The 22,306-nt window shown below is 37.4% G+C and overlaps 1 long non-coding RNA gene across 1 annotated transcript in view; it reads left to right on the forward strand.

Annotated features, from left to right (window-relative positions):
• Window positions 1-18,825: 18,825 nt before the first annotated feature.
• LOC123332864 overlaps window positions 18,826-22,306 on the forward strand; it is a 56,581-nt gene continuing 53,100 nt past the window's right edge. Inside the window, exon 1 of the long non-coding RNA XR_006549993.2 lies at window positions 18,826-19,039. This is a non-coding gene — a long non-coding RNA (uncharacterized LOC123332864). The remainder of the gene's footprint in view (window positions 19,040-22,306) is intronic.

Here is a 22,306-nt window from a genome sequence, read left to right on the forward strand (position 1 = left end):
ATCTCGGTCACACATATCGACTGTGCTTTGTAACTGTACAGACTGTTGCTTCGTGTTTATACCTTGGTCCAGTGGTTTCTGGAAGAGGAGACATATTCCTTCCTCCAGTGTTATGTTTAATTAAGGGGTCTCCATGCCACAGACGAGCTCTCAGTGCTAAGTAATTTAGTTATACTCTTTGAATTCACTTGGCACCCATTTTCCAGACACACAACCCTGCCAATAGGATGATTGAACTGGAAGAGACTGTGATGTCAGTTGTTCTGCGTATATCAAAGAATTTTCTCTCCATCCAGTTTTTGGGGCAGAGAAGCTGTTACTAAACTATTGTTTTCCTGTTACAGTGAGTTCTCTAGGACTCCTGGGTGCCTTTCCTTCCATTTGGTCTTGGTCAGGCATCATAGCCTATGTCATCAGCTACATTATAACTGTAACCCTCAAAGGCATAAAAGGTCTTAGCCCCAGGAGGCTCTTTCCTTCTAGGTAAATTTGTGAGCACTTAAGGACCACACTAGAGTGCTACATGTTCTAAATATATGCTTGCTTATTCAGTGTACTTGTTGAAGTTTCTCCTTTGTGGCCCAAAATAAGTGTAATTTTCATAATTATGTTATCAGTCAGTATGTGGAAAGAAAATATAGGTCCTCTGTAGAGTTTAATGTTGATTTGTTGCTGTTCAGCACTAAGTTGTGTCCAGCTCTTTGCCACCCCATGGACTGCAGCATGCCCTGCTTCCGTATCCTTCACAATCTCCCCAACTTTGCTCAAACTCATGTTTATTGATGGTTGATGCTATACAACCATTTCATCCTCTGTTGTCCCCTTTTCCTCCTGCCCTCAATCTTTCCCAATATCAGGGTTGTTTCCAATGAGTCAGTTCTTCATATAAGGTGGCCAAAGTATTAGAGCTTCAGTATCAGTCCTTCCAATGAATATTCAGGACTGATTTCCTTTAGGATTGCCTTGATTTCCTTGCAGTCCAAGGGACTCTCAGGAGTCTTCTCCAGAACCACAGTCCAAAAACATCAATTCTTTGGCACTCAGGCTTCTTTAGGGTCCAACTCTCACATCCATACATGACTACTGGAAAAACCATAGCTTTGACTAGATGGACCTTTGTCAGCAAAATAATGTCTCTGCCTTTTAATATGCTTTCTAGGTTTGTCATGGCTTTCCTTCAAAGGAGAAAGTATCATTTAATTTCATGGTTGCAGTTACCATGCACAGTGATTGTGGAGCCCAAGAAGATAAAATCTGTAACTGTTTCCACTTTTCCCCATCTGTTTTCCATGAAGTTATGGGACTGGATGCTGTGATCTTAGTTTTTTGAATATTGAGTTTTAAGCCAACTTTTTCACTCTCCTGTTTTACTCTCATCAAGAAGCTGTTTAGTTCCTCTTTGCTTTCTGCCATTAGAGTGCTATCACCTGCATATCTGAGGTTGTTGATATTTTTCCTAGGAATCTTGATTCCAACTTGTGATTCATCCAGCCTGGCATTTCGCATGATGTACTCTGCATAGATGCTAAATAAGCAGGGTGACAATAATGAACTCATTGATGAACAACCTTTAATTCCTTTCTCAATTTTGAACCAGTCCATTTTTCCATGTCTGGTTCTAACTGTTGCTTCCTGATACAGGTTTCTTATAAGACAGGTAAGATGATCTGGTATTCCCATTTCTTTAAGAATTTTCCACAGTTTGTTGTGATCTGCACATTCAACGGCTCTAATGTAGTCAATGAAGCAGAAGTAGATGTTTTTCTGGAATTCCCTTACTTTTTCTATGATCCAACATATGTTGGCAATTTGATCTCTGGTTCCTCTGCCTTTTCTAAATATAGCTTGTACATCTGGAAGTTCTCATTTCACATACTGTTGAAGCCTATTTTAAAGGATTTTGAGCATTACTTTGCTAGCTTGTGAAATGAGAATGAACTTTATGTTGGTTTGGACATTTTTGGACACTACCTTTCTTTGGACTTGGAATGAAAACTGACCTTTTCCAGTCCTGTGACCTTTGCTGTTTTCCAAATTTGCTGGCATATTGAGTGCAGCACTTTAACAGCATCATCTTTTAGGAATTGAACTAGCTCAGCTGGAATTCATCACCTTCACTAGCTTTGTAGTAATGCTTCCTAAGGCCCACTTAACTTTACACTCCAAAATGTCTGGCTCTAGGTGAGTGACCACATCATCATGGTTGTCTGTGTCATTAAGACTTTTTTTTTTAATAGTTCTTCTGTGTATTCTTGCCACTTCTTAATCCTTTCTGCTTCTGTTAGGTCTTTACTGTTTCTGTCTTTTATCATCCCTATCATTGGATGAAATGTCCCTTGATATGTCTGATTTTCTTAAAGACATCTTTAGTCTTTCCTATTATGTTGTTTTTGCTTTGTTCACTTAAGAAGCCTTTCTTATCTCTTCTTGCTATTCTTGGAGCTCTGTATTCAGTTGGATATATGTTTCCTTTTCCTTTCTTCTTTGCCTTTCACTTCACTTCTCAGCTATTTGTAAAGCCTCATCAGACAATGACTTTGCCTTCCTCCATTTCTTTTTTTTTTTTTTTTTTGGTACTTTTTTTTAATTCTTTTTTAAATTTATTTTATTTTTAAACTTTACAATATTGTATTGGTTTTGCCAAATATCGAAATGAATCCTCCACAGGTATACATGTGTTCCCCATCCTGAACCCTCCTCCATCCTCTCTCCCCATACCATCCCTCTGGGTCATCCCAGTGCACCAGCCCCAAGCATCCAGTATCGTGCATCGAACTGGACTGGCGACTTGTTTCATATATGATATTATACATGTTTCAGTGCATGTATAATCATCCCACCCTCTCCCTCTCCCACAGAGTCCAAAAGACTGTTCTTTTTCTTGGCGATGGTTTTCGTCACTGCCTCCTGCACAGTGTTATGAACCTCCATCCATAGTTCTTCAGGCATTCTGTCTACCAGATCTAATCCCTTGAATCTATTTGTCACCTGAACTGTATAATCATGAGGGATTTGATTTAGTCCATAACTGAATGGCCTAGTGGTTTTCCCTACTTTCTTCAATTTAAGTCTGAATTTTGCAAGACTAATTTTGCATTTTGAATTTTGAATCTAAGCCACAGTCAGCTCCTGGTCTTGTTTTTGCTGATTATATAGAGCTTCTCCATCTTTAGCTGCAAGGAATATAATGTCTGATTTTGGTATTGACCATCTGCTGATGTCCATGTGTACCATAGTCTCTTGTGTGGTTGGAAGAAGGTGTTTGCTATGACCAGTGTGTACTCTGGGCAAAACTTTGTTAGCCTTTGACCTGCTTCATTTTGTACTTCAAGGCTAAGATTGCTTTTTACTCCAGGTATCTCTTGACTTCCTACTTTTGCATTCCAGTCCCCTATGATGAAAATGACATCTTTCTGGGTGTTAATTCTAAAATGTCTTGTAGGTCTTCATAGAACCATTCAATTTTAGTTTCTTCAGCATTAGTAGTTGGGGCATAGACTTGTATTACTGTGATGTTGAATGGTTTTCCTTGGGAATAGAGATCATTCTGTTGTTCTTGAGAATGCACCAAAGTACTGCATTTTGGACTCTTATTGACTATGAGGGCTACTCCATTTCTACAATATTAACTAGTGATGCCTTTATTCAGGGATTATTTCTATCTGATTTTTCTACTTAATCTGTTAGAGAGTTAAGTTTATACTGTCCTGTTTACTTCTTCTTCTTTCTAGATTTCTTTCGTTTTATGCATGCCAACACTGCCTTACTTGGAACATAAAGGTTATTGTTTTATGTTTATTATGGATTTTATCTTTCAATATTATTAATTTTTTGAAACTATTGTTTCAGTCTTTGCTTCCTTTTGTGTATTTTCCAGATTATGTATATCTTTGTCCATCATCTTATTTTTTTGCTTTGGTACACTTATTGTTCACAGGACATAGTTATTGTTTGTCTTTATGTGTTTTTATAACCTATATTCTTGGTCTGTTTTTCCCTGAGTAATTTACCCCCCATTTTTGTTACGATGGGTAGTTCTGTCAAACTTCTGGCATATGAGTTCACTTTTTATTTTTAATGCTTTTTTTTTCTGTTTTGATTCCATTTAAGCCATATCATTCCGTTGCTATGCCATATTATTTGACATTTCCCAGTAATTTGAAAAGATATTAGTTAAAAAATCTTAGATTGTTTCCACTTGTAAATTATATATTTAAACATATGTTTCAAGTTTCAGCAGAAGAAGATACAACATTTTATAAAAGTAAGAATACTTATTCATCTATTTTTTGCCTCTTCTTTAGTGGTAAGTATATATTGAACAATTGATCATAGATTTTTGACTGTATTAAATTACATCCTGTTTTATTCCTCCTAAATGTAGTCTTTTTACAAAAAGACAATTCTATTTATTAATACAGTATTAATGTCAATACTTGTACCCTAACACCTTTGTTTGTGAATTACTTATTTTGGTCTAGTTCTTATCTTTAAGTAAGCTTTTAAAGGAGAAGGTCATGTGAAAAAATTTTTATTTTTATTAAGCAATGTTTTCCCATCATCTGAAAATATATAAATGGCAACCACCCTGAGCATAGAATTTTTTGTTCTCACAGTAAAACTGTGTAGACATCTTTTCGTTTGCCTTCTGGCATTGAGGAATTTGAGACAAAACCCAGGAAACAGCTTCTATGAAAAATTTTAGTAAATTTATTAAATGTCAAGATTAAATAAAGAATCTTTTAAAAGTGTCTAGAGAGAATGAGGACACTAGCAATATTTCCAGCATTCAGCTTTGCCTCTTAGGTTTGTCCAAGTTGATTGTGTTTTCTCACAATTTGGGAAGTTTAAATAAGGTTTTCTTTTTTCTTGATTTGGTAACTATTTTGGTTCTTTTTGGTATGACTCAGAGAAAGATGCTCTATAAGAAATACCACCATTATTAAGAGTTGTATTTTCTCCCTTTAGTAGTTGATGGGTTGCTGCTGCTAAGTCGCTTCAGTCGTGTCCGACTCTGCGACCCCAGAGACGGCAGCCCACCAGGCTCCTCCGTCCATGGGATTCTCCAGGCGAGAACACTGGAGTGGGTTGCCATTTCCTTCTCCAATGCATGAAAGTGAAAAGTGAGAGTGAAGTCGCTCAGTCGTGCCCGACTCTTAGCGACCCCATGGACTGCAGCCTACCAGGCTCCTCCGTTCATGGGATTTTCCAGGCAAGAGTACTGGAGTGAGGTGCCATTGCCTTCTCCAGTTGATGGGTAGCTACAAACAATAAAATATTTTGAAGGAGCAGTAACAATTTGACTAAGTTTATGGCAAATAAAAATGTGTCTGTAACTGTACTTTTAGAAAACTAGAACTTCAAGGGACTTTACACAACTTGTCTGAGTTTGTGGAAATTTTAGATGGGCAAATAGTCCAGAGATTTAGCTATGCATTACGCTTATTATCTGAATATTTAATGTCCATTCTGGAAATAAAGTCTTCCTGCCATCACCCAGAATTTTATTCACCACTGTGTTTCCTTCAGATGCTGTATTTGTGAGGTAATACGGCTGGTAGGCAAAAGGAAGCACCTATTCTGTTTATTTATGGCTCAAATATGTGAAATATAGTATGATTATACCGGATTCTGATATTTTGCATTTGATGCCCTTTATAAATGAAGGATTCATTTCCCCCCTTGCCTGGCGTGTTGTAGATAAAGAACCTTTTAGAATTTCCTTGGCTGCTAATAGCCACTACTCACCCATGATCCTGTCCCTTCTTAGGGCAGCCTTCACCTACAACTGATTTATGTACGGGGTATAAAGGCCCATGCTTCTAAACCCAAGTCAGGCACCTTTGAAGATTCATGTCAGCTCTAGAACTCCCTGCAAGTTTGAATGAGGGCTGAGTTGAGATTGCATCACTCTTCATTTCTCTGTCTCTCCAGTATTGCTTGCTGCTTTTCCCTTCTACAGGTTTTTATCTTTAAATTTTTTTTTAATTATTTTTTTTATTGGAGTATAGTAGCTTTACAATGTTGTTAGTTTCTACTGTACAGCAAAATGAGTCAGCCTTATATATACAAGTATTGCCTCCCTTTTGTACCCCTGTCCCGTTCAGGTCACCGCAGTGCATTAAGCAGATTCCCTGTGCTCGACAGTATGTTCTCATTAGCTATTTGTTTTATCCACAGTGTCAATAGTGTATGTGTGTCCATCCCAGTTCCTCCCACCCCACTTTCTCCTTGGTATCCATCTATTTGTTCTCTATATCTGTATTCCTGTTTCTGCTTTGCACAGAAGATTATCTATGCTATTTTTCTAGATTCCATATATATATGCATTAATATATGATATTTGTTTTTCTCTTTCTGACTCACTTCACTCTCTTTGATACTCTCTCAGTCCATCCATGTCTCTGCAAATGTCCCATATTTTGTTTCTTTTTATGACTGAGTAATATTCCATTGTATATATGTACCACATCTTCTTTATCTGTTCCTCTGTTGATGGACATTTAGGTTATAGGTTTTAATCTTAAGGACACTTCCTAATAATCTTCCAGACCTTAGTCTTCATTTCAGTTTCCTGTATAAACCAAAGCTGAAATAATACTGAAAAAAATATTTCTGATACTAATACAGTTGGGTATATTTTTCTCACATAGCCTGAATCTTATTTTTAGCTTCAGCATATGAGTACAAAAGAATAGGTCTACAGTTCCCCATGGTTTACTTGATTTTATCTTTGTGAAGCTCATTACCTAGTCAATAAACATTTGTGTGCAGATCCTGTGCCAACTGCTGTTGATTAAGTGTTGATGACCAAGGAGTAGAGCCCTGACATATGGAAATATCATTTAAAAGACTCTCTTAAATGAGATCAGCATTCACATAAATACATAAGACATTTACATATCAAAATACTACTATGAAGGGACATGTAATAGAGATGAAAAAGGAGAGTGAAAATGCAGCAAGATAAAGTAGGATCCAGAAAGGCCATTTAGAGAAAATGACATGTAAGCCACAGACTGAAAGACAAAAAGATGACAAGGGAATTCTAGGAAATGGGAAAATCACCTGCCACAGCTCTGAGACAGGAGAATACCTGTGTATTGGTAACTGAAGCTCAGTATGGCTGGAGCATAATAAACAAGGGAAGGATGCATGCCATGAGGTTGTAGACAGGATTAGGGGCTGTGTTGTGGAGTGTGATTTTTTTTTTTTCCCACAAGCATTAGGAAGCTTCTGAAAGATTTAACAAGGGCAGTTATATGATGTAGTTACTTAAAAAAAATGATTTCTCTCTTTGTCATATAGATAGTAGATGAGGGAGGGGAGTGGAAATAAGCAGATGTGTTGGGGACCCACTGTTAAGTTGAACTAAGGAGTTGACAGTGGTTTGGACTAGTGGTTAATGTAGACTTAAAGCTGAATGCATTCATGAGAGGTTACAGGTTTCATTGACTAGTTACAGGTTTGAAATGGTAAGGACTACAGATTGTATACAGGTAGGAAGGTGGTAAAGGAAAGGATTAAAAGTGAGTATTTGTGTTTGGGGTTGAGAAACTAGGTACATGGGAGGACCATTCATAAGATGACTCCATGACAGCAGGACTCTCTGGAAAAGTTAGAGTCTATGCTCATGGGAAGGGCACAAGGACTGCAGAAACAGGGACACTTGTATGGAACAAGGTGGAGAAGAGAGTGCAATTGCAATTTTGTTTGATAGTTTTACAGAGTTGAATAGAACATAAAGTAGTACCCAGTCCAATTGTTGCATTAAAGAGATGAGCAGACTGAAGCTCGGAAACTATAAACTTGTGAACCTGTCAAAATCATCTAGAAAGCCAAAGGGATGTTTTCCTTACCAGGTAACACATTATTTATTTAAATAGTTTCAAATTTTTTAGATGTTTTATTTACTTTATTGATCATACACTTGTAGATATTTGCTTCCATTTTTAACTTTGCTTACTTTCCATAACTTCATGTAAAACCAATTCAAAAATTATAAGTTTAGCTACTAAATTTTTATGAAGGCTATGTATTCCAAATGCTGAATATACAGAAAAAAAATTTTGATGCTGAAAATAATAATTGGAAGTTCAAAAGTTTACACTATTTACAAATAGATGTCATTTGAAATAAAGTCCATTTAATTATGTATGCTGAATTTTAAGCTGGCTTAAAACTCAACATTCAAAATACTAAGATCATGGCATCCAGTCCCATCACTTCATGGCAAATACATACAGAAACAATGGAAACAGTTACAGACTTTATTTTCTTGGACTCCAAAATCACTGTAGATGGTGACTTCAGCCATAAAATTAAAAGATGCTTGCTCCTTGGAATAAAAGCTATGACGAACCTAGACAGCATATTAAAAAACAGAGACATTACTTTGCTGACAAACACCCATATAGTCAAAGCTATGGTGTTTCCAGTAGTCATGTATGAGTTGTACCACAGAGTGAGAGCTGGACCATAAAGAAAGCTGAGCATCGAAGAATTTATGCTTTTGAACTGTGGTATTGGAGAGTCCCTTGGACTGCAAGGAAATCAAACCAGTCAATCATAAAGGAAATAAGTCCTGAATATTCATTGGAAGGACTGATGTTGAAGCTCCAATCCTTTGGCCACCTGATGTAAAAAAACTGACTCATTAGAAAAGACCCTGTTGCTGGGCAAGATTGAAGGCAGGAGGAGAAGAGGATGACAGAGGATGAAATTGTTGGGTGGCATCACTGACTCAATGGATATGAGTTTGAGCAAGCTCTGGGAGTTGGTGATGGACAGGGAAGCCTGGCGTGCTGCAGTCAATAGGGTTGCAAAGAGTCAGACATGACTGAGCCACTGAACTGAACTGAATTATATATGCAACCAGAGTGCCAGTAATTGTATGAGAAAGTGAAAGCGTTGGTCACTGTTATGCCTGACTCTTTGTGACCCCATGGGCTGTAGCTCCCCAGACTTCTCTGTCCATGGAATTCTCTAGGCAAGAATACTGGAGTGGGTTGCCATTCCCTTCTCCAGGGAAGCTTCCCAATCCAGGGATCAAACTCCAGTCTCCTGCATTGCAGGCAGATTCTTTACTGTCTGAGCCACCAGGGAAGCCCCTACATATGATAAAAATATTTTTCATGCAAAAAGAAACTGGAAATGTTAGAGTATTATGTGAAAAAATCTTTGCCTGCAAGAAAAAACTGCCATCTTCTTATGAAGGATTGCTTTAGCCCCTTTGACAGGGGTAGTGAAAAAGAAGTTAAAAACACATCAACATGATTAGCAAATGTGAGCTTAGAAATATCTCACACTTGAAAACAGAATTCTATTATCACCTTTGTAAGGCTGATCCTCTTCCTCCATATTTATGTAACTTTGTCATCTAGAGAAAGATTATGGGAATTTTGAAAATAGCTGATAGTTAAGAAACACAACCATAGCACTTTACTGAATACATAATACAACATTTCCATCTCCTCTAAAAGCCTTTTTAAAATATACCATTATCAGTGTAGCTTGTTAAGGACACTGCCCATGATCAAGCTCTCCTATTTAATCAGGGTAAGAATCCTTTTATCATCATCTGAGGATGACACTGTGCTGTTTTTCCACCTGGTTATCTCTACTTTTCATTCCTCTTTATGTATTTACATTTTATGTATTCAGACATTCTTTTTTCAAAAGTACTGCTATACAAATGAGACTAGGTTGTTTACGTCACATGGAAGTTTAAATATAATTTGACCTTATATGGTGTTTGTTAGTTTCTGAGGTTTCTGAATCACTGCTTTAATTTTGCCAAGTGTAACTCATAAAGTTCATCCAGGTGCTGCTCATTATTTCGTGTACTACTCCTAAAGGTATTCATAAGCTGGAGGTATAAAGAGATTCATAGAGAAAATTAGGCTTCTGAATTAGAGATTGTAGCCCCACTATGGACTAGAAATATATTGAGATTATTGAGATGATTTTTAAAAAATAATACACGTTGTAGAGAGAAAACAAAAAAATCCTCTGCACTCTAGCTAGCTATGTGACCTCAGGCGATTTCTTAGTGTGCCCTGACCTCATCTCCTTCAGCTCTAATAAGAAAGTTTTTACAAGTCCCAGCTGTTAGGTCTTTTAATGCCTTTGACTTTTAAGATTCCAAAAGGTCTCTTCTGGGTGGTAAATGACAGTATCTTTATTTGCATGTTGAATTTTACACTAAAATATTAACAAGCTACATGGACTTATGCCGCTTTAATATTCTGTGTTTTTCTCAGTCTCTTTTAGGGGTTTTATGCAGTTTCCTCAGAAATTAACTCATAGAATGGGTAAGGAGGTCATATGATACGAGCCAGCAATAAAAGAAAAGCAATACTAGGGGGCTTTGGGAAAAATACAGAGTGGCTGGGGTATACTTCTCTCCAACAAAGAGACCAAGGTCACAACTCTAACTGCTTGGAAGTCCATCTGCCCTTTCAAATGTCTGACTACACAGAAGTCCCACTCATTGCTGGGTTTAAAGTCAGTGCTTTTTGTGTGCACCTGCCTGTAGGAAATGAGGCATATTGGGGGAGGTACAGTCTCTAAGAAACAAGTGAGAATATCTGGTTGATTTTCCTAGACTGTAAATCTTTACATTTCTCCAAGCCTAATGAAGTGACTTATTGTCCTGTAGTGCACCGTAAGTTGTACAGACACTTCTTTGTGATCACACTGCAGGATAGAACTAAACTCTAAACACCAAATAGGATTCCCATGATTCTTATAGATGTCATTCATATGGCATATTCATGCTCATTTTTTTCTTATATAGCAATTCTCATTCTTAGCTTTTTGGTTGTTTATGGATTTTTTTTTTTTTTTTTTGGTCACTGTAATCATCTTACTCCATTTAAGAAATGTAAGTTGGAAATTCTACTTGGAAAAACTATCTTGCTTTTAAACTGGACACTATGAGAAAAAGTACTGAAAAAAAAAAATCCTACACTGATTCCTTTTAGTACCTGAATATTTTTAGAGCTACTTCCTTACAGTTTCTCAGGGATGGTATTTGGTATTTCCCTTATTAATCTATTATAAACTGTGTTTGAAAAATTATTGGAAAGGCTTAAAAAGTCAGTCATGTATAAATAAAATTAATGAATAGAAGGGAAACCGCAGTCAGGAAATGGAAGGAGGAAGCAAATGTATTAACTCTGAGGTAAACAGAGCTTTGGTTTTGGAGTGACATAGCTTGAGTTTTCAAAACCTTGCATGATTTACTAGCTCTGTGACCTTGGGGAAGTTACTTAAAATTTGTGAATCTCAGTCTAGTGAGTGTTATTAACGGCAACTTCTTAGAATTATAGCAAGTATTACATAAAAAACTGCATTTAGTGTCTGGAAGAAGATTGTTAAGATTTATAAGATTACTAAACGTTACTTATGCTGTTAATATTATCATTATTATTTTCATAATTATGGTATATTATTTCCTTGACAATGCTATTTGAAAATGAAGGGAATTGTAAAACAGTGCTTCTGAAGTTTAAATGTGTATATGAATCATTTGGGTCTCATCAAAAATGCAAATCTTAGTTCAGTAGGTATTGTTTCTAAGAAGCTCCAGGGGTTGCTGAAATTGTTGGTCCACAGACAGACCACACTTTGTGCAGTAACAAATCTCCATATATAGGTCACAATCATGTTAATTTCTCACATAAAACAGAATTATGGATTACAAATAGGGAATTCCTTCATAGCTTAGTTGGTAAAGAATCTGCCTGCAGTGCAGGAGACCTGGGTTCAATCCCTGGGTCAGGAAGATCCCCTGGAGAACGAAATGGCAACCCACTCCAGTATTCTTGCCTGGAGAATCCCCATGGACAGAGTAGCCTGGCGGGCTACGGACCATGGCGTCACATGAGTCAGACACGACTTAGCAACTAAACCACCATGGATATAAATACCAATCCATATATCTTCACCATTTAGCATTTATCTCTCACCTTAACGGTATGTGAAAATGTTAGTTGCTCAGTAATGTCTGACTCTTTGTGACCCCATGGACTGTAGCCCGCCAGGCTACACTGTCCAGGGAATTCTCCAGGCAAGAATACTGGAGTGAGTTGCCTTCCCTTTTCAAGAGTATCTTCTCAACCCAGGGACTGAAGCCAGGTCTCCCACATTTCAGGCAGATTCTTTTCCGTCTGAGCCACCAGTGAAGCCCAGTTAATGGTATAATTCAGACTAAAAAATCAACAAATAAAAAATTCAAATAATCTCTTTATTCATTCAGTAAACATTAGATTACTACCTCTGGGTTACTTGCTGTAGGTGATAGAAAGAGGGCTTTGACACAGCTCCTTAAGAACCCCATTACAAGCTTATTTTTATAGGAATATAGAAGATTTTACATAAATAACCATAATTCTAGACAGAGATTGAAAAGCACAATAAAACACCAAAGCAAACTGCTGGAAAAGGTCAGGGTAGGGGGGAATGATCCTAAAACAATATCTGCCTGTAATATTAATTTGACTGTCTTTTCCAGGCAGCCCTCACCATTGTCAAACTGAATCTTGCCTTTAAGTTTTGTGTTTTACTATTTCTGGAAGTTCTCAGTTTTTTTCATATAATAGCAAATACTTAATGTATACTATGTATCAAACTATTCTGTGTGGCGTTTTTGTAGAGATGAATTAATCCTCACAATGAGCTATAACAGAATCATCATTGTCTTCCTCATTTCACAGATGAGGAAAGGGAGAATCAGTCATTAAATTAGCTCAGGTTTCTAAAATTCAGCCCTCACCAGACTTGTTTGCTGCTGCTGCTGCTGCTAAGTCACTTCGGTCATGTGTGACTCTGTGCAACCCCATATATGGCAGCCCACCAGGCTCTCCCGTCCCTGGGATTCTCCAGGCAAGAACACTGGAGTGGGTTGCCATTTCCTTCTCCAATGCATGAAAGTGAAAAGTGAAAGTGAAGTCACTCAGTCATGTCCGACTCTTCGTGACCCCATGGACTGCAGCCTTCCAGGCTCCTCCATCCATGGGATTTTCCAGGCGATAGTACTGGAGTGGGGTGCCATTGCCTTCTCCCCAGACTTGTTTACCCCTTCTCAAATGGTAATACTCCTGGCCTCTTCTCTGAGAAGTTCCCTCCTGCTTTGCTCTCCCCTATTCATCCTCCCCACAAAAGCTTACCTCTTATTTCTTCAAGTAACTTTTTTTAATAGATGATTCCACATTTACTTGTGCATAGCAGACCTCAAACATATTTGTCATATAAAGTAAATGGATAAGTATATAAATGGATGCTAAGTTTTAGCAAATTATTTAATAGCCTAAAGATGTATCTATTCTACTGCCAAATAAATTTGATTTTAGTATATTCAAAGGCATGACTCCAGTGATGAAAATTTTACCCTATAAGTGAAGCAGATGGTTAACTAAGGTATGTTCTAATAGCTCACTTTCATAGTACTGAAGTATATTCCTCTTTCTCCTGTCAAAAATGCATGTTATCTTCTGAGATGCAAATGCATGTCACTTTTATTGAAAATAAAGAGGTATGGAAAACTCTAAGAATCATATCTAGTAGAGACCCTTGATTTGCTTATCCTTATTTTTGCTATCCTTATTTTTATGTTGTGCTTTAAGCCTATAGACAATGTATAGACTTATGAGCTTTTAAAAATTCATTCAGAACAGATAGTCTTTACATCTTTTAGAACATTTTTTATTTTTGTGAAACATTTCTTTCTCCCAACTACTCACTAGTTTACACTCCCTTCCTTAACTCCACTTCATGAACACCTATACACAAATGAAAAGTTATTTTCAAAATTAAAGCCATTTTAGGAGACAATTTTGGTCATGAATAACGAAGTGTGAAATTAAATAACAGGTTTGAGATTCCTCAGCCATACTAGGTCCTGGCTGCCAATCCCTGCTTTAAAATTTCAATAAGATCAAAAAGCAAAATGGGTAAGGGAGGCAAAATTTACAAACTTTCAGTTATAAGATAAATAAGCCATAAAGATATAATGCACAGCATGGTGACTATGGTTTATAATTATTGTTGTTTATTCAGTCGTGTTCATTTCCATGGACTATAGACTGCCAGGCTGCTCTGAGCATGGGATTTCCCGGGCAAGATTACTGGGTGGGTTGCCATTTCCTTCTTCAGGGGATCTTCCCAACCCAGGGATCGAACCTGTGTCTCCTGCATTGGCAGGTGTGTCCTTTACCACTGAGCTACCAGGGAAGCCCCATAGTTTGTAATACTGTATTGTATAGTTGAAAAGCTGCTAAGAGTAAATGTTAAAAGTTCTTCACTGCAAGAAAATAATGTGTATGGTGGTGGAAGTGAACTAGATTTTTGTGATCATTTACATATATATAAATATATATATTCAATAAGTATAAATATTGAATTATTGTATACCTGAAACTATTATGTACCCCAATAAAACAAAACAAAACACTACCGCCAACAAAATACTCTGGTCTTAGATGATGTGATAATCCCTTGGATATTCTTCCAAACATCTTTCCCCTAGTTCCCTCTGATGTCCTTTTTCTGATTTAGAAGTAAAGGCTCACAAGCTCTTATCCAGTCCAAAGTGCATGAATGTGTTACTATGTGATGGTTACCAATAAAAGCAGAAAAGGAATTTTATCATCATAAGCAGAGAAGCATCAGAGAAATGAGCTAAAACATGGGAATATGGCTCATAGACATTTGTTCAGTGTCAAAATATTTTCACTAGAAAATCCACTAGATTCAGCTCGAAGTTAAACCATTTTAGAGAAAAACAAAATGAAGCATGTGAAAAAGGTATGTGAAAAAAAATTGTACTCTATGCTAAGATTAATACCGCCCGCAGTGTTGAAAGGTTTGTGGTCTTTTCCTTTGAGCAAGCAAAAGGTCAGGAAACACAGAGATGCGTGTGTGCTGTCATTTGCACACTTAACTAATTTTTCTCATTATTTCCATAATGAGATGTACTCTTTCAACAGAGCGTCCCTCTTGGGAGTTGATTTTAGTGTTGTGAGGCAGGCAGCTCTTTTACTTTCATGCATGGCCTTAGCCAACAACAAGTTCAGATAGACTTTTCATTTATTCAGCAAGAATGTATAAATTTATTATTATTTGTTCATTACTTTTCATTACTATACTGTAAATTCCATGAGATCAAAGACCATATCAAGTTTGAACTCCCCACATCTTACACAGGGTTTAGACAACATTAGCATAGGTACATATTTTTTTTAATAAATTAAAGAATGATTAAATGCTTTGCTTTCAGCTCTGGTCCAGGATTTTAGATTGATACTATGTGGAAAACATAAAATTTGTGGACAGAATCCCTCTCCTTCAGAAGTTTTTGTCTACTTGAACATTAAATATATGCACATAAGATTTTGAGGAAGAATAGGCTTTTGTGTGTATATGAATATTTAACCTAAATCTTATGTCTATTCAAACCATTTTATTAAAAGTTCTCTTATTTATACAATGCTGGTTGATAGTTTATATGTAGAATAAACTATAAAAAGTTGAGAATAAGCATTGCAAAGAAGAAATAGAGTGTTGTTAACATTCAAAGGAGGGAAATATTTATATTGGATAAACAAATCAGAAAGATTTATGGGTACATGTGCACTGAGTATTGAAGGATAGTTATGACATTATTATGCCAAAACAAATAGGAGAAAAATATAAGTGCACATATTATCTTTTTGTTTTAATTCAGTTCAGTTTAGTTCAGTCACTCAGTTGTGTCCGACTGTTTGTGACCCCATGGACTGCAGCACACCAGGCCTCCCTGTTCATCACCAACTCCCGGAGTTTACTCAAACTCATCTCCATTGAGTTGGTGATGTCATCCAACCATCTCATCCTCTGGCATCCCCTTCTCCTCCTGCCTTCAGTCTTTCACAGCATCAGGGTATTTTCCAATGAGTCAGCTCTTTGCATGAGGTGGCCAAAATATTGGAGTTTCAGCTTCAATATCAGTCCTTCCAATGAACACCCAGGACGATCTCCTCTAGAATGGACTGGTTGGATCTCCTTGCAGTCCAAGGGACTCTCAAGAGTCTTCTCCAACACCACAGTTCAAAAGCATCAATTCTTCAGTGCTCAGCTTTCTTTATAGTCCAACTCTCACATCCATACATGACTACAGGAAAAACCATAGCTTTGACTAGATGAACCTTTGTTGGCAAAGCAATGTCTCTGCTTTTTAATATACTGTCTAGGTTGGTCGTAACTTTCCTTCTAAGTAGTAAGCATCTTTTCATTTCATGGCTGTAGTCACAATCTGCAGTGATTTTGGAGCCCCCCCAAATAAAGTCAGCCACTGTTTCCACTGTTTCCCCATGAATTTTCCATGAAGTGATGGGACTGTATGCCATGGTCTTAGTTTTCTGAACGCTGAGCTTTAAGCCAACTTTTTCACTCTCCTCTTTCACTTTCATCAAGGGGCTTTTTAGTTCTTCTTCACTTTCTGCCATAAGGGTGATGTCGTCTGCATATCTGAAGTTATTGATATTTCTCCTGGCAATCTTGGTTCCAGCTTGTGCTTCCTCCAGCCCAGTGTTTCTCATGATGTACTCTGCATATAAGTTAAATAAGCAGGGTGACAATATACAGCCTTGAAATACTCCTTTTCCTATTTGGAACCAGTCTGTTGTTCCATGTCCAGTTCTAACTGTTCCTTCCTTACTTGCATACAGGTTTCTCAAGAGGCAGGTCAGGTGGTCTGTTATTCCCATCTCTTTCAGAATTTTCCACAGTTTATTATGATCCACACAATCAAAGGCTTTGGCATAGTTAATAAAGCACAAATATATATTTTTCTGGAACTCTCTTGCTTTTTCGATAATCCAGTGGATGTTGGCAATTTGATCTCTGTGTTTTAATTAGAAGTAATATTAATATGAATAAAATGGAATACAGATAGTCATACCTTGATCAGTCTTTTGTGATTATTTATAAGCATAATTTATTCTTAATTAGTTGATTACTGATTGGCATTGATGTACATGCTTTAAAATTTCTCACCTCATGTGAACCAATTACATCTCCCTTTATTTCTGAATTGTCTTGAAAATAAAGAGAAATAAAGACCACCCTGAATAATTTCTACAATGGAACACAGAATGAATAATTAGGTTGGATTTAGTTACAGAAAATCTGATTCTCCTTAATTTACTTAATATTTTTTCTACCAATAATATATATTATTATATATTTGATGTGTGTGTATGTGTGTATGCTCAGACGTATCCAACTCTTTGTGACCCCATGGACTCTAGCCCGCCAGGCTTCTCTGTCCATGTAATTTTCCAGGCAATAATACTGGAGCAAATTGCCATTTCCTTCTCCAGATTGTCTTCCTGACCCAGGGTTTGAACCTGAATGTCTTGCATCTCCTGATTGGCAGGTGGATTCTTTGTTACTGCACCACCTGAATATCGAAGTAAATTTAGTTTTCAATGCTATTTAATATTCTGGAAGCCTGAATAGATAGTGAATTTTTCATATAAGATTAGTTGAATGATTTCTGCTTTTTAAAAATTTAATATTAATGAATAATTGCATACTTTTAATCGGAAACAAGTATGTTATTGGTTTGTGTGTGTGTGCTCAATTGCTCAGTTGGGTCTGACTCCATGGACTGTTTTACTAGGCTTTTTATTGTAAAAAGGCAATACCCATTTTAGGCTTCTTGGAAGAGCAAATAATCTGACCTTTTTTTTCTGAATGCGAAGTTCAACTCACATGTGACTGAAAATTGATTCTAGTGATATTGAATATCATTTCCCTTTCCTAATTCTGACTGTGTCCTTTTATAAGTAATCATCATGATTAGCATGCATCTAAACTGTTGTTACTTGGAGTACTTGACTACCCACAAATCTCACCATGATTCTGGAAATCATCAGATTCCTGGTGTGTATTTGTTGATATTAATAGTTCTATTATCTTTATTGGTTCAATTACACAATATCATCTAAGATGCTGCAAGACCTTGTACACAGGGTATGAATTGTGGGAAATAAAATTTCAGTTTTTATTTTAGGCTCAGAAACTGAGAATCTCTGTGACTTTTTCTTTTTTGGCCATGCCTCACAACTTGTGGATTAAACTGGAGCCTGGGTCCTAACCACTGGACCATCAGGGAATTCTCCGTGTCTCTGTGACCTTCCTTGAGCAGATAAATTACTCAATCTCTTAACTCTTAAAATACAAAATAGAGTTGTGTATAGTGCTTCACAGAATTGTGGCAAAGATTAACTTGTATGGAAATAAGGTTATTAAATAAAGAAGCCAATATTTAATAATTGTTAGTTGCCTTTGTAGGAATCTTGAATTGTCATGACTAGTAGATTGCTGGTTTGGGTTAGAAACCCCTGATCACACCCCACCTGTGTGAAAATAACCACTCTTTGGACTTTTTAGTCCCAGAATCTAGGCATGCTTACCATCTCTGAACAGAGAATAATATTAATGCACATATGTCCTCAAACCACTCATTTGCTTTTTGGCACATGTGAATTACTGGATATGTTTAGGAAGAATTCTGAGGCTATTGATCATTTAAACCGACAAGGGAAGGTTAGATGCCAGAGGGTACAGCTGGTCTCTTCCTCGAGCCCATTTCTCTGGTGGCCACAGAAGACATCTCTGTGGCTCCTAGGACTCCAGGGTCAGGCAGGAGGGACTTAACCTCACACCGTCTGCCAGGGAGGAGCGGGGAACCTCCTGTTTAGCACCACGGACAGCTCGCGTGTCTGGAGGAGGGAGGCGGCGGGACTCTGCTCTGCGCCACCGCCAGGAAGACGGAGTGCAGTAGCGGCAGACGGGGGAGGAGAGCAGAGAGGAGAGGAGGGACGGCTGCTCCAGAGTGGGGAGTGGAAGAAAACCGGGAGCAGCCTGAGCAGCAGGTCGGGGGTAGACGCTTAGCTCCACTGCCTTCCTCACTCAGGCAGACGCTGCTGAGCTCCCCCGGGTTGTTTCCCAGTCCCGCTGGGCGGAGGCTGCCGTCTAGACCTGACTCCAGGTGAGTTAAGCAGGCAGATCTACTGAAAGGTCTGAGATAGAGGTTTCGAATTGTCTAGGCTTAGCCGCTTCTCAAGCGCTGGGGGCTTTGCAGTATTTCACAAAGTCACGGACAGACTGGTCTTAGCGTTGGCCGCACAGGTTGAGGATGGGCAATGCAGAGGGGTGGGATGGGGTGGGGGGTTGTGACCCTCCCGGCAAGGATGGGGTGTTTTAGAAGAATTCAACTGAAGTGAGTGGGCTTTAAAAATGTCCCCAAATGCACACGTTATATGTAAGCCTTCTCAACAGGCATTTGTTTTGCTGGCAGCCCATTTTGTCCTTCTATCCCTCCTCGTTTTTGGCTCAAGATCTGTTCGCCAAGCCAAGTCAAAGGATTTGGAAGGTGTGGATTTAGGGGGTCTGGGTACACAACGGGACAGGGCAACCTTGCCGTCTAAGTGGAAAGTGGGATTTATTTTCCCCTGATCTACCAGAGGGTAGCCCTCTGAATAACTGGAGGTTCTTTTGCTCCGTATCCTCCCTAAGCTTCTTAAAAGGCTAGAAACTTCAGGCTATCTAGAGGAGCTCTGAAGTCTGATGGTAATTTAGCTTAATAGCCATGGTGATTCATTCATCTCTTCTTCATCCTTTGTTTGTAAATTATTCACATTTTGGATTTCTTTAAGATCACAACTTTTAAGTGTCTGACTGAACAGGTAATATGTTTCTCATTCTGCAAATGCATGGGAAAGTGATGAGTTCACATTGAGAGGAGAGCAAGTTTGTTTTCAAGGAGGAGCTTTGGTGAAAGCGAGTGATGAAGAAATTGTGGGAACAAAGTTAGTAAAATTTCCCACAGAACTCACTTAATTTTTTTGCTTCACTTTAACAAAAATATATGTAATTTGTGTGTGTATTTGTGTGAGCAGCAAATCTCCTAAAATGTATTATAAGTTTATTTGGTGTAGGAGTTACTTTATAACTAGATACATGCTCAGTCATGTTTGACTCTTTGCGACTTTATGGGCTGTAGCCCTCCAGGCTCCTCTGTCCATTGGGATTTCCCAGGCAAGGATACTGGAGTGGGTTGCCAGTTCCTACTCCATTCTTACTAGGAGCATAATCATAATTGCTATGGCCACAAGAGTGTTCTAAACATTTTGCTTTTGGGTGGCTGGGGTAGCTATTTCTGTTTTTGGATTCATTACTTCCTCCATGGGCCTTGCTGGATACTTTTTAGTAGAGTTGGTTTGCATACAACTAGTCATGTTGGCTACTGTGCATTTAGATAGTAGTGAATTATACAAATTATAAATTTAGCAAATAAATATTAGAATTGAAGTTTGGGGATGAAATTTAAATATCTTCCAGTATTTACTCAATTTTCTAAAAAGGCCAGTGTCATTTTATACTTAAATGAGAACTTACTGGTTTTTCACATTGAGACATATACATCTCAAGTTTTAGTAATTAAAGTATAGTATTTTACTTTGCTCTTCTTTTAACTTAACATCAGCCTGGATTTAACATATTCTTTTTGATGTCTGCCACTGTAAGCCAGGTTCTTTCATATGTATTCCATTTCTAATAACATCTAGAGTTTAGATAGAACAGTAATGTTTGTTCCATTTTTTCAGGTAAAGAAACCATGATATAGTGGGATTGATTTTCCCAAATTTCTACAATTTCTATATTGTATATAGAATACAATAGAACTATTCTATATTACTATAACATAATAATGTTGTAAACCATGAATTTAAGCTTCAGCTATTCAACTAAAAATTCAGTTCTTGAAAAAAAATGTACAGCTGCTTTTAGTTGAGACTATTGCAGTAGTGATACATGAATACTACTTATGTAAAAATATCTTAAAATATATCTTGTTACTTCTTATTAAGACTGGTTTCACTTTTTATGTAAAAGATGCTTTAATCATACAGAATTGTGCTCATAGTCTCACCTTCAAGCAATTATGAAAACTCCTAACAGCTGACTTTGTGTCCTCCTTAATAGAGTGGATTGAAAGGCCAACTCAGTATTATACTAAGAATATTCTGGGGAAGAGTTTATGTCTTATAAGCAAGATAGAAGACTGTCTACATTTAAATGCATCTTAAAACGGCAAAGTTCTCACTTTGAATCTATAGCTACAACTTTCTTTCAGAGTAAACTGCCAGACTTGATATTGAACAGTCTTTAAGATACCTTGAGCACACTGGGAGATATTGTATATCTAGTGTAGGATGTATGAGAAGAGGAGGGTTAGGAACTGAATGGCTATATATTTTAATATGTGGCCACATTCATAAAAAGTTTTCCATGCAATATATGTCATGAGAGCTTTGGTGTCTGATATGATGTGGTTCAAAGTAAGCTCATTATAACTTGTGGGAGTGAAAAAACCTATAATCTTGATTCAGCTTTTTTCTTTTCATTCTTCAGTGATAAAAATCTGCTCTACATTTGCCCTTAAAGAGCCCATTTGAGTTTCAAAAAGGGTTGTTTTTTTGCCCTGAGGAGGAGTTGTGTTTGTGTGTATAGGCAAACTCAGCAGACAGTTAAGGAATATGAGAAGAAAGTGAGCAGGAACAGTAAATACTTTACAGGAAATTTCTTGAAATCTCATATACTTTGAAACTGTTTTTCCATTTCACACATATAACAGTCATAACTGAATTTGGGAACTAAAGATGTGGTACACAACTTTATATCTGATTGCAGAATTCCAGTACACTCATTGCTCAGATGTTCTTGAATGTATCTGGATAATAAATTCTATGGCTCTTGACCATCTGATCAATTCCCTTTAGGTCCTGGCACTAAAAGGATAGCTTAAATGATTTTTCTTCTTCTTCTTCTTTTTTTTTAACCTCAAGATGTCCTCTTCTCTCAGAACCCATAGAGCAGCCCAAGCAGGGTATGTATGAGGCTTCTCTTCATTTTAACTTTTCTGAGAGAAGAGGTCCTCTTGAGAGTATTGACCAAAGCCTTATTTCTCTTCCTTTGCAATAATTTCAGATAGACAGCTGAGCAAGGAAGGATGGTGATAGAATAAGAGGATACACACACACACACACACACACACACAACTTTATTCCTCAGGAAAAAATTAGGAGCATTGTACAAGTGAACATACTTATTCAGAAATAGTTATCTACAAACATTTTTGATCAAGAGAGATTTGTATACACATTTTAGTAGAATATCTAGTCAATTTCTAGTCATTTCTGAACGATATAGGAAGTTGGAAATAAGATGAATAATAGGACTCAATTCTGTTGGG

This window comes from Bubalus bubalis, chromosome 1, assembly GCF_019923935.1.
Source record: "Bubalus bubalis isolate 160015118507 breed Murrah chromosome 1, NDDB_SH_1, whole genome shotgun sequence".
NCBI classification, from domain to species: domain Eukaryota; kingdom Metazoa; phylum Chordata; class Mammalia; order Artiodactyla; family Bovidae; genus Bubalus; species Bubalus bubalis.